Raw genomic sequence first — 13,884 nt, 5'->3', positions numbered from 1 at the left:
AAGGTGAGTAGCTCACTGGGTTGGAGAGTATTCAGGGCACAGGGCACCGGGCACCGGGCACCTTACACATCCCTGAAGCTGAGGGATGTGTACGGTGATTGGTAGAAATTAGGTTGGATTCATGGGCTGAATAGATAAGGGGTCTGCAATCCCTTATCTGAAACTCTTGGGACCGGTGTATTTTAGGCTTAAGAGTAGTTGGAAAATTTTCTTTTTCCTGATAAGGTCAATAATACTACAGTAGAGTCTTGGTTAACAACACAGCATTACACTAATATTTCTGTAGTGAGCATAAATATCACGCTAATAGTATAGACAGTAGTCTTCTGCAATTCAGGGTAGGTTTTGTCACAAATTTGAGAGAAATTTTAATATTTCAAAGCTTCTGAGTTTCAGTAGTGTGAGTAAGGGATTGTGGACCTGTACCAAAGGGTTTAGGATTCATCCTGTAAAGTGTATTCTGTATACTGTAGACTTAAGGGAGTCTCTGAAGGACTTTTATATCAAGAGGATAAAAGGATCACATCTGTGATCCTAAAGATCACTTGGTAACACATTGAAAGGTAAAGGAAATCAAGACTGGAGGCAGGACCAATTAGAATCTTGACGGTAATCTAGGTAAGAAATTAGCATTTGGAATGGGTAGTAAAGAACTGATGGTCAGGTATTAAAGAAAAGCATTTTTCTGTTGGTGAGACATATTTGAATTTGAATGTCTACTGTGTCACTTCCTGCTTATGGCTTGGAACAGATTTTTTTCTTAGCCTCAGTTTCCTTATTTTTGAAACAAAGGCAAAATTATCTACCTCATAGGGTTATTGAAAGAACGAAGTGTGTACACTGACTAGTACAATCATTAATGAAATGGCAGCTAGTTTGTTAGCAATTATTAATGAAATGGCAGCTAGTTTGTTAGCAGTAGTAACTAATTGTAAGTAGCCATGGGAGTGGAGGTTGCGGGGGCATTAAGATTGGTGCGATGGTGTGAGGGAGAGGCAGGTGTCTAGTCTGAGTCCAGGGTTTCTTGTTTGATGGGTTGCAGTGCTATAAATGCAAGTAAAAGAATTTAGGCACAGAGCAGGTGTGGTGTGTGTGTGTGTGTGTGTGTGTAGTTCCACGCAAGACACACAATACAATAGAGGGGGAATATAATGAGTTCAATTTTGGTTGTTTTGGGTTTGAAGTATTATTGAGACATGCAAGTGAGAATGTTATGTTAAGAATAAGGGTTGGATTGATGGAGAAGATACTAAATGATAATGGGTGTACTGAAGAGGGATAATGGGTGTGTAACTAACTGCTCATGGCCTCGTGAGTATAGTAAGATATGTGAGATTCAGTGTTCTTTTGGGAACCTGGATTAGGTGAGAGATTTAGAGAACACAAGATGAAAATAGTGTTTGACTTATGTGGCTGAGGGACTGGGGTAATGAAATAGGCCCTCTGATATTTATGCAGGAGAGAGAATAATAGTCCGTAGTTTGCGTGTTCATATCTCCATCCTTCTTTGTTTTTTGAAATAGACATAAGTGGATGGGACTAAGTACTGTCAGCCTTAATGTTGCTTTCTAACCAGTATCTAAAAGTCTGGAAGCCACATGTTTTTGGGCAAGGAGTCTAGAAAATAATTTGTTAGTATTAATTTCTGTATATATCATTTGCTTTGCTTTTTAAAAAAGCAAGCATGCTGTTTTGGAAGGAACACTGGATTTGGAGTTAGGGGACACAGTTCTGTCACTTTTTCCGGTTTCCTCAGGTTCATAATGTTTCTGTCCTTCAGTTTCTTTCTCTCTAAAATGTAGCTAATAGGCTTTCCTCCATATCTCACTAAGTCGAATTAAATAATAAACGCGAAAATGCTTTATAAACTGTGAAGTGCTTTTCAAATGCAAGATATTATTAAACAACCTGTGATTCCATCTCTGGTCTGGGAGCCATAGATGGTTGTTTAATTCAGTCTCTCAAGTGGTTCTGAAACAATAAGCAGGTTACCCTCCTTCTTAACTGGCCCATTTTCTGTCCCTCTAACACACCAGGTTACTCACAGCTTTTAGCTGTTCCCTGTAGATTGATGATTGATGGTTCTCCAGATGTGGCTTCTGGACCAGCAGCATCAGCATCACCTATGATCTTGTTAGGAATACAAAAGCTGTGCCCCACTCTAGACATTCTGACCAGCAGTCTGTTTTAACTAGTCTCCCAGGTGATAATGATGCACACTAAGTTTGGGAACCACTGTTCTTGAGCAAAGGGCTCCTCACGTCAAATGTTGCCTCCTGAGAAGCACTTTCGCTGTTTTTTTTTAAGGCTTTATTTTTTTTAGAGCAGTTTTAGATTTATAACAAAATAAGAGGCAGATATGGAGATTTGTCATATATCACCTGCCCTCAGTGCCTGCGTAGCCTCCCCCTTTATCAATATCCTCCACCAGAGTGATACATTTAGGACCTACACTGACACATCATAATCACCCAAAGTCTTACGTGAGGGCTCACTCTTAGTGTTGTACATTCTATGGGTTTGGACAAATGTATAATAACATATATTCACCATTACATCATAGAGTATTTCCACTGCCTTAAAAATCCTCTGACTGCTCTTTCTAAAGTAATCTTCCAGGTCACTTTCTGACATCTTATTTATTTATTTTTCTTCATAGCACAGATAAAATCCAAAATGTTTACCTGTTTTTGTTGTTCTCATTTGCCTCTTGTTTCTCACTAGAATATCATAGACTGAATGTTCAAAATAGCTTTTGAATGAAGAAGAATCACCTGGAGAGCTTTTTAAAATGTTTTGGGGAGTTTAAGAGATACTGTTTCAATTAATTTGGGGTGACACTAGGAATCTGAATTTTTAACAAGTATCTCATGTGATTCAGATTCTGGAACCTACCACACTTTGAGAAACATGGATTTCAGTATGTTTGAAGAGAAAGGCTGATCCATTTACTGTTGGAGTATTTGGAAAATCAAAGTAGATATACACTAGTTAGTATTTGTTGAATCTCAATAGTAAGTTTTTTAAAGTGCTTTTGTAATTATTTTTAGTTCTGTTTCAGGTTGAGTCAGAATAGCTATCAGTATTGATGATGTATACATCAATAATGTATCAATAAAAATACAGATTTGTATTGATGCACCTAATAAACTCTAAAATGAACTCTTGAAGGAGATGAGACTTTTGTAGTAGGATGCATCTGAGAGAGCTGGTGATGTGGATGAATTAGATTGGGAGTAACTTGCATTGGGTTCTGCTATTAATTCACTATGTAACCTTGAGCAGGGTATCTAGGCAGCCTCTCCAGGCCTGCAGTATGAAGAGGTTGAGTACCTATTCTATAAAATTTTATGATTTTATTGTCTTTTATGCTAACTTTTTACATCTACATAAGTTTAATATTCTTTTGTGGGGAATGATAGAAGAGACAACATGGAAACATGATTCTGTTTCTGAATCTTAAACTTATTGTGAAAAATCTGAGATGGCAACAGTCATGTTGTAGGTGGGAGGGAATACCTCTGGGTGTAGTGTGAAGAGCACAGAGGTTCTGTTTTTTAAATCACTGAGCGTGCTGAACCACTTTGGGGAATCTTTCGCTTGAGCCCTTTGAATTTTTTTGCTCCAGTAGTACACATACTGTATTGCAGTCGGCTAGTTCTATGTGGGGTTTATCTGGGGACTTTTTTCCCCCACAAATAGAATTTTTTATTTGTCACCATCGAAAGCCTGAATTTTAAACAAATTCTTGGACTGGGACTCAAGTCTATCAACTTGTTCAGCTTTAGCACCTGTCTCATCCCACAGTAACTTTTCTAGAACTGCTACCTTCACCATGAAGCTCCATGAGTTTTCCCAATTCAAACTTGGGCTTCATTAGCATTTTGACTTTTCTAATAAAGACATCAGTCCTGGAGCAGATAAATAGCAAACCCTTTTTTTTTTCAATGCTATCGGAATCAATTTACTGACTACTTCTTTCAAGTCATTTGTCTGCACCTCTCAGGTCATGATTTCCATCATCTTCTTCCCGTTTCTTAAATATGTATGATGCCGAGTTTTCTCCATATTCTTCAAACAGAACAAATCATCACAATCAATTAAATGCAAAAGCATATATTCACTCATCTTCTATTAAACCAGACATTGAAGAGATATAAAAAATATAAAAACAGTGCCACTCTTTGTTAAAAATTTGTTTTGGAAAATGTAGTTATTTCTGATAAAAATGTTATTTAAACATGTTATGAGTTTCTTTTAAATGAATTAAAATATTTACTTTCAATGAACAGTTATTTGATTTATTAAAATTATTACTATATTAATAAAAATATAAAAAATCTGTTTTTATTTCTAATATTGTGTATATTGATGGATAAAAATTCATCTAAACAGAAGCTCTTTGAGATTCTCAGTAAGTAAGAGTGTATGAAGGCTCCTGAGATTAAAAAGTTTAAGACTTGCTCCCTTAAAGGAACAATCAGAAAATGGCAATGTAGAGTCATTGAGAAGAATTTCAGACCATGGAATAGTAGAAGGTGACAGATTCATGCATTTGTAATACTTCATTTTGGGGTACCCAGCACAGTTCATAAAGAGCTTACCCCCAATCGAAGGTAGAGATGAAAAAAGTGCTTAGTAACTGAAATTGACCTTTTGTAAATACCTCACTGTAGATCTGATTTTTTTTTCCTCCATATTTACGACTGTCTGGTTTACTGAGTTCTATCCTGAAGCCCGTTTTGGAGGTTTGGCACATTAACCTTTGTCTCTTTGGTGGGCATGAGCCTTTATCTCTAGCCAGCTTCTAGAATGGACATTGGTTCCAAGGAGAAGTGAGAAAAAACGAGGATGAACATAAGTGCATCATTTTTAGAATAATAAAGTCTGTACCTTAATGATGGGTAAATACCATGAATTATGTGGTACTAATGGCTAATATTTTTGGAATGTTGATTATATGCAATTTGCTGCTTCTGTGAATTGTCCGTATGTCTTCTATTTTTCTTTAGCTTGCTTACATTTTTTGTTTTGATTTACAAGAATTCTTGATATGTTCTGCATACTGAACCTTTATTGGTTAAGTTGAAGATTTATTCTAAGCCTGTTATGGCTTGCCGTGGTAGCTAGCCTTTTAGCCTTCCAGATAGCCTCAATGTTCCTTTCCCCTGGCATTCATACCCTTCTTGGTCTCTGCCACAGGGTTGGTCTGGGTGACCAAGAGAATATGGTAGAATTAATAGTGACTTCTGAAGCTAGGTCATTAAATGCATACAGCCTTGCTCTTTAGATCCCTTGTTGTAGGTGAAAACAGCTGCCACCTTAGTAGTCCTCTCTAAAGAGGCCCATCTGGAGGAGAACTGAGGCCTTCTACCAGCATCCAGCACCAGCTTGTCAGCCATGTGAGTGAGCTGTTTTGGAGGTAGATCTTCTAGCTTGGTCAGGCTTTCAGATGACTGCAGTCCTGGGTGGCATTTGACTACAGCCTCATTAGAGGCACAGAGCCAGAACCACTTGCCAAGTCACCCCTAAATTCCTGACTCAAACTCTGAGAGAAATAATGAATTGTTGTTTTAAGCTGCTAAATTTTGGGGTAATTTGTTATACAACAATAGATAATACACTTGACCTTTTTTTTCTCTCTTGAGAAAGTTGTCTTTTGATGTATGAGAGTTATTTTTTCCCCTTTGGTTCTCCCCCCCACCCCCATTTTCCTGCCTTTATTGCTTATTATATAGCTATAGTAAACTGTTACATGCGTACCTCAGAGATATTGCGAGTTTGGTACCAGACCACTGCAATAGAGCGAATATTGCAATAAAGTGAGTCACACTCATTTTTTGGTTTCCTAGTGCATTTAAAAGTTACGTTTACACTATACTGTAATCTGTTAAGTGTGCAATAGCATTTTGTCTTAAAAAACCCAATGTATGTTCCTTAATTAAAAAATACTTCATTGCTAAAAGATGCTGACGATCATCTGAGCCTTCAGTGACTGGTTAATCTTTTTGCTGGTGGAAGGCCTTAGCTTCAATTTGTAAAAAAGGCAAGATCTCTACTGTACAATAAAGGAGATCTGCTTGTATTCATTATTAAGGTAACTTCATTCCCCTCTACATGCGCCTTGTTCATCTTTAAGATTATCTTGACTGATCTTGACTCTGCTCTTACACATTTGAGAATCATTTTGTGAATGTGCATTTCAAAAACTTGTCAGCGTTTTTGTTGGAATTGCTTTGACTATATAAATTTGAGGGGAAATGCTATATTTATAATATGGTATCTGCCTATTCATAAACATTGTTGGCTTTTCCATTAAATCTTCTGTTTTTGAATGTTATGCAGTTTTCTTTTTAGAAAGGTCTTTCACATCTATTATGAGTTATTCCTATATACTGATGGTCCCAGACTTAACTATGGTTTGACTTAAACAATATTTCATTTTTACGATGGTGCAAAAGCAATACCCATCCTATAGAAACTGGCTAGGTTAAGCTATGGTTTATGGTAGGTTGAATGCATTTTTGACTTAATATTTTAAACTTACAATGGTTTTATAGAGACATAACCCCATCGTCAGTTGAGGAGCATCTGTACTTTTTTCTTTCACTGTACACGGTTTCCCTTAAAACACACTTAGGTGTATTTGCTTTGTTTTCTTGTTTTTCATTTTACTTTTTATATTTTAATAACTAAAATATACTGATTTCATAGTTATATATGATAATTCCATGATCTGACATTCTTGAGGTCTTATTTACTACTTGCTTCCGCCCACTCTTGGTCGTAGTAAGTGGTGTTTCCCGTGCTTTCTAGTTTTGGATTGTGAGCTTGTTCACCACGGCTTTATCTGTGAATCCTGTTAGAGCTGTTTGTGAGAACAGGCCTTCAAAGAATGTTTTGCTTTTGCTTCTTTCAGTTGCCACCAACACAGAATCACTGAAATAAAGTTTAGTGTGTTTTGGAACTGGCAGATGTTGATTTAGGGTTTACTTTACCTTATAGGCTAACTTGTATTTGAAAATTCTCAGGAGAAAATTTTTTGCCTCATTCAGAACTCGGGCAGTGACAGACAATTCTCTTTCTATGCTATGCTGTTGGTCAGATTTATTTTAAAGAAATTTTTTACTGTCATTTTTATTTGCTATGGACAGACTTGTGAGAATGTAATCCTTCAAGTCTGCTCTGTGAGAGTCTTGTTTCTAATTACTTTGCACAACCCTAGGCTCCCATGTCTTCTCCATTCTTTTGCTCACACCCTTGTTTGTACATACTAAGAGTCAGTGAGAGTAGAATTTCTGAGCCTTTATATTTTTCGTTTCTCTTTATTTTATCTTCTACTTAAATGGTAGCTTGACTCGATACGAAATTCTAGGTTAAGTCTTTTTTCCTTAGCTCTTTGAAGATGTCTCTTGTAGTGTCTTGAAGAAATCAATGTTGCTGATGTTAGTCTGATTTTGCCTTGTACAACCCCAGTTGAGTTTTGTTTGTTTGATTTACCTCTTCTGAGACCTTTAATATCTCTTTATCCTTGTTCTGAAATATATCATGTACCTCTGTTGATTTTTTTCCCCCTTTTCATTGTTTTTAAAAGTTCAGTGTGCTTTTTCTATTAGTCTTGTGATCTTTATTTATAGTAACAAAAGTTAAACTTAAATTTTTTTTTTTTTTTTTTTTTTTAAATTAGGATCTCCGCCCTTCTCCCTGCCATCTGCAAACACACTTTTTCGAACTGTTTCTGTTTGGATGTTGACACTCCATTTCATACTCTGGCCTACCTTTTCTTTTATGTTCTCCTTCTCTTTGCTTTCTTATTCAGCTGACATTCTGAAAGATCTCTTTGACTCTACTTTCTAATCTGTTTTTCTTTTTATCTTGACTTCTTTTTGTCTTTTCGTTTGAGGTTTCCTCAAGCAGTGGATAATCCTTATATTCTTCCTACTTGAATGGGGCAATAAAATTCTGATCTGGAGGTTCTGTGCTTGTTAATTGTTAGACTTCACTGATCAGGTGTTGGCAAATTGTGGCCCATGGGCCAAAACTGGCCTGCTGCCTGGTTTTATGCGACTCATAAGCTAAGAATGATTTTTACATTTTTAAATAGTTGAACAAATTGAAAGAATATTTTGTGACATGAAATTCAAATTTGTTCATAAATTTTTAGAACACAGAGATGCCCATTTGTTTATGTTATCTGTGACTGCTTTCATGCTACAGTGGCAAAATGAGTAATTGTGACAAAGACTATGTGGTACTCATTGCTTTGCACTGCTTTTTGGTGCACTGCAAATTGCAGTGATACTTTAATAACTTAATAGGCATGTATATGGCTGTAGCACGACAATTTACAAAAATATTTTAATTACCAATGCATACCTGTCATTTCAAACAAGAAAAAAGTGGATTTCAGATGTCCTCTTTTTAAGGCACAGTGGGGTGTGGATAATTTTGTTTTTGAATTAGATGGCAAAATGTTTATTACATACTTTTACTATAGCTCTGCTAAAAGAGTACAGCATATGTGGACAGACTAAATTCTGGTTGTGATATTCCCAACTCACAGGGAAGCAGTGGACAGAGAAATTAGAAAATTTTAAATGGCATAGTTTATCATAGCAGAATTTCTTAAATGAAATCAAGGGTAAGTTTCTGAGTGGCTTGTTAATCAGGCAAGGAAAGCTCTTAGGATGACAAGTTAATTAAATCTTCTTTGTAAGAATTTCATAATTCTTATTAGTAGATTTGAATCACAGAAATCTTTACTAGATTATTATATTTTGAATTTTGTGAATAAAAATTGTGAAAATTTATTTTCTTTTTTACGTAAGTACCTACATGTGCTTGATATTATATCTTTGCCTGCAAAGCCTACAATATTTACTGTGTTTTCTCATGCCCTGTCCCACATTTGGATTTGATAAGAAGTGTTAGGCATTGGTTATGAGCCAGGTTTCAAGGAATATGGTGTGTGTAGCCTGACTTGTTGTTCACAGTGGATTTAGATGAGAATTTCCAGATTTCTTTTTCTAGCATCACAAGTGACTGCCAGAATAAGAATTTTAGACCACTCTGGCCTGTCATCCCATTTGTGGTTTATTAATAGATTGCTAATATTCAAATTAAACAGATTTCCTTTTCAATTACTAAAGAATAGCTTAAAAACTAATCATAATAAGTACTTATGTAAAAAATTAAGGTCATTCAAAAGATTTCCTTTTTTCATTGGAAAGAGAACAGATATGAGGGTAAGATATTTAGAATCATTTAACCATACTGTTTCTGAGGCTGAAGAATTGAAAATAAGAGAGAACACTGCATTTCAACTGTCCTCTTCAAATTTGAAATTCTGTTTTGTGTTGATCACCTTTATGTGTTGTGAGATAGGTAAAATGAACCTTGAAGTCATTGAATTTTACTGAAGAGATAAGATGTTATTAGAGAATAATGTAAGACTTTATAATATATGAATAATCAAATGTACATTGGAATATCGTTCAGAAGTAGGGATTAGTCATGGCTGAAATTTACTCCTTTTTTGCTCTTAATGTTGGTTTGGAGGTGATGCTCTCCTTTTCTCGTATGCATATTCTGTGATTGATTTTGGCTCTTATAAGCCTTTGGCTGTAATCCAAGCTGTTATAACATTAATCCAGTTTTCTCTTTCTCTGGTTTCCATCCCCAGTTTATGTTGTATTGTTTCAAGGTAGGTTATCTGATTAGTAACGGCAGGAGAGAATTAGATGTGGACATATTTATTCGAATATGACTAGACTTTGTGTTCTTTATCTGTAAAATAATACAGCTCCAAGTTAAAACTTTTTTATTTTATCTTATTTGCTTATTTAAACAAAACTATTAGGTAATATTCTCTCTCTCTCTCTCTTTTTTTTTTTTAAAAACATACAAGGCTACTGAGGCAGGTAAAATTTTGCCTAAATGTGGCTTTCCCATGTGGAGATAGTAGCACAGCCTCAGATGGATGCTGTAAGTGCTAGGCAGGAACTAGTGTAAGATATTTGGAGTATAAAAGTTTGCCCAGCCTAAAAGCAGTAAAATTAGAACTTAAAAATATCTTATCCTGGTCAAATAGATAATGCCAGATAGGCTACCAGTTTTCCACATTTGTCCTAACTCAGAATATGATTAGTCACGTTTATTTGAGTTGGATATAATTAATTTATAATTAGTTTGATTTCATAATTTTAAAAGCTTAACTTTAAGCATTTATGTAATCTTTTCCCTTTAGAGGGTTTCAGTAAGCTATATTGTAACATTTTAATGAGGATTACACATCATTAGAGTGATCAGTATTATTTTTACTATCTAGGTAGATAGACAAGAAACAAATGCAACAGAATTTTCAGAGTACAAACTTTGTAGTCAAATTTGGTAAATAGATTGAAATGCTGAATAAATAGTGGTTAGCAAGTTCAGAAAAGCCAATTTAATCTATGACATATGTGCCTTCAGAAGTTTACTAATTCTGTACCAAATCACATTATAATGTCTTCCTGAAGTTTGCCTGTTTTTCCTACCTTTTGAAACACTCAAGTGTTTTACATGTTTAAAATGGAGTTAGAGCGTCTCAACTGATGTGTCATAGTAGCATGTTACACTTGAGCCCTTTGAAGGTTTACTGCCAAATTTTGAACAGTGTGTGAAATTTATTTTTGTTACAATTGCTCGTTTGATGCCTATTAATTACTGTTGAGTCCAGTGGGTCATTTAATGTGGCATAAAACATGATATAACTTGCTTATGTTTCTTATCCTTGCAGAAGCATGAGATAAAGTCAACCTGATGCCAAATAAAGTTGTCTGAAGATTGCCTTTTTAGTAGAGTACCTGGTCAAGGTAGTAAACAGATTTACTCATACAGAGTAGTTTTGTGATGGAAGACCAAAATGTTGGTGTATTTTAAGTGATAAGTGTAATTTTTAAAGTAAATGTTCTTTTGAAATATGCATACACAAAGTATAAAAATCGAAAGATGTAGTTTGGTGAATATGCATAAGCCACTTGTAAGTCTAGCAACCAGAATGAGAAACAGTATATTACTAGCACCGTATAAACCCTCTTTGTGTCCCCTTTCAGTCACTACCTATGATCCCGACTTCTAACACCATAGGTTAATTTTGCTGCTTTTAAACTTCATTTAAATGGAACTAAACAGTGTGTACTAATTTGTGACTGAATGCTTTTGCTCGGTATTGTGAGATTATTCATGTTACTTATGGTTGTAGTTTGTTCATTGTCTTTACAGGATTCATAGTATGAATATACTAAAATTTATCCATTTAAATGTTGATGGACACTTGTTTGTGGTTTTTTACTATTATGAATGTGTTCATGGAAGCTCTACTTTAACATGACTCATAGTATCTTAGAGTGGACTTCCTGAGTAATAGGTTGCATAAATTCAGCTTAACTAGATAACTGCTACAGTTTTCTGAAGTGGTTTATTGATTTATACTTCTACCAGTAGTAGTAGAGATTTTTAATTGCTTCATATCTTTACTAATACTTGATAGATATGTCTTTGACATTTTAGCCATTCTGTTGGGCATTCAGTGGTCTATAGCATTGCAGTTTAATCGCGCTGATAACCTGTAAAATTGAGCACCTTCTTTTTTAATGTTTATTGCCCTTTAGATATCTTTTATTGTAATGCACCTGTTCAAGTTGTGCTCATACTTATTTTCTGTGTTCCGTCTGCCTTATCTCCAGTGTAGACTGCTTAATATGTTCCAAGGATGAGTCCTTCGTCAGATAGGCCTACTTTGTGGCTTGCCTAGTAATTATATTTTACAAACTTGAATTTATTTTAACTTTAAGTGGTACCTTCACATTGCTCACAAGGTAAAAAAGTACACAAAGCTAAATAGTGAAAAGCCTCCCTTTCACTCCTTGCCTCCATCTAGTTTCTATCCTCCCCTTGACATATAACATGTGTTAGTAGCTTTATTTTTCTTCCCATTACATCCAGATGATTTTTGACATGGCTGCCAAATCCATTCAGTGGGAGAAAGAATAGTTTCTTCAACACATGATGTTGGGATGACTATATTTCCACATGCAAAAGAATGGAGTTGGACCCCTACCTTACACAGTATAAAAAAAATAACTCTTCACCCCCAAAAGAAATCCCGTACCCATTAGCAGTCACTCCCCATTTACCCACTATACTCTCTCCCAGACCTAGACAACCACTGATCTACTTGCTTTCTCTATAGATTTGCCTATTGTGGACATTTCATATACATGGGATCATAGAATATGAGATCTTTGGTCACTGACTTCTTTGATTTAACAGAATTTTCAAGGTTCATACATGCTGTAGCATGTGTCAGTACATCATTCTTTTTGCCTTTGAATAATATTTTGTTTTATAGCCATTAGCACATTTTGTTTATCCATTCTTCAGTTGATTGACATTTGATTTGTTTCCCCTTTTCGACTTTTTTGAATAATACTGCTATGAACATTTTTTACACATTTTTGCATGAACATATGTTTTCACTTGTGTGTGTGTGTGTGTGTGTGTGTGTGTGTGAGAGAGAGAGAGAGAGAGAGAATGGAATTTCTGGGTTGTATAGTAACTCTATATTTAATCTTTTGAGGAACTGCCAGACTTTCCCAAAGTGGCTATAACATTTTACATTTCTATCAGTGTATGTATGAAGGTCCCAATTTTTCCATAATCTTACCTGACAGTTGTTATGGTTTTTTTTTATTACAGTCATCCTTGGGGGTGCTAGGTAGTATCTCTTTGTGGTTTTGACTTGCATTTTCCTGACGGCCAGTGATGTTGAGCATCTTCTCATGTGCTTATTGTGTTTGTATTCTTTGAAGAAATGAGACCTGATCCTGTGTAAGGTTTTTGCCCATTATTTAATTGGATTATTTGACATTATGAAGTTGTCTTTTTTTTTTTTGTATATTCTGGATAATAATAGATCCTTATATTTAATTTGCATGCATCTTGTATTTGTGGGTTGCCTTTCACTTTTTCTGTGGTATTATTTGTTGTACAAAAGTTTTTTTCACACCTTGCTGTTTTTCTAAAAACTTTTTTATTGTGGGGAAAATACAAAATTTTTTTTGACATTTTATCCATTTTTAAATGTACAACTCTTTGACATTAATTATATTCACAGAGTTGGCATCACAAAAATTTTTGTGCTAAAGTCTAATTTCAGTGAAGTCCAGTTTATTATTTCTTTTGTGCTCTTTTATTTGTTGCTGTATCTAAAAAACCATTTCCTAATCCAAGGCCATGAAGATATACATGCTTATGTTTGCTTTCTTAAGAGTGTTACAGTTTTAGTTCTGAAGTTTGGTTCCATGATGCAGTGTATGTAAAATTTGTGGGCGAGGTAAAGATCCAGCTTCATTTTTTTTTTTTTTTTAATGTGGATATCCATCGACCCAGCACAATTTATTGAAAATACAGTTGACTCTTGAGCAATGCAGGGATTAGGGGCACTGACCTCCATGTGGTGAAAGATCAGGTATAACTTTAACTCCCTCAAAACTTAACACTGTTAACTAGAAGCCTTACTAATAACATAAACAGTTAATTAATACATATTTCGTATATTATATGTGTTTTATACTGTATTATAATAAAGTAAGCTGGAGAAATGAAAATGTTATTAAAATCATAAGAGAAAATACATTTATAACACTACTATATATATAAGTTTACAATATCTGTTTATGATGAATTGTCTGTCAATATCTACATCAATATTGTCTTATATGACACAAAATAGATGTTAATGTATTATTAATACTACCCATCAAAAATTAAAAGAATATGAAAAAATTCATATTTTACAGGTATAATGATTCTTGCATTGATAACAAAGCAGCCATATGATTG

General features: G+C 34.8%; 1 protein-coding gene across 2 annotated transcripts in view; it reads left to right on the top strand.

The window, feature by feature from the left end:
- The window catches only part of TRIM33 (tripartite motif containing 33), a 94,159-nt gene that overhangs the window by 1,530 nt on the left and 78,745 nt on the right, over positions 1-13,884 (top strand). The window lies entirely within an intron of this gene.

The sequence above is a fragment of the Pteropus medius genome, unplaced genomic scaffold (genome assembly GCF_902729225.1).
Source record: "Pteropus medius unplaced genomic scaffold, Ma_sr-lr_union100, whole genome shotgun sequence".
In the NCBI taxonomy this organism is placed as follows: Eukaryota; Metazoa; Chordata; class Mammalia; order Chiroptera; family Pteropodidae; genus Pteropus; species Pteropus medius.
The sequence above is the reverse complement of the archived record's forward strand: the minus strand, read 5'-3'. Positions and strand labels throughout refer to the sequence as shown.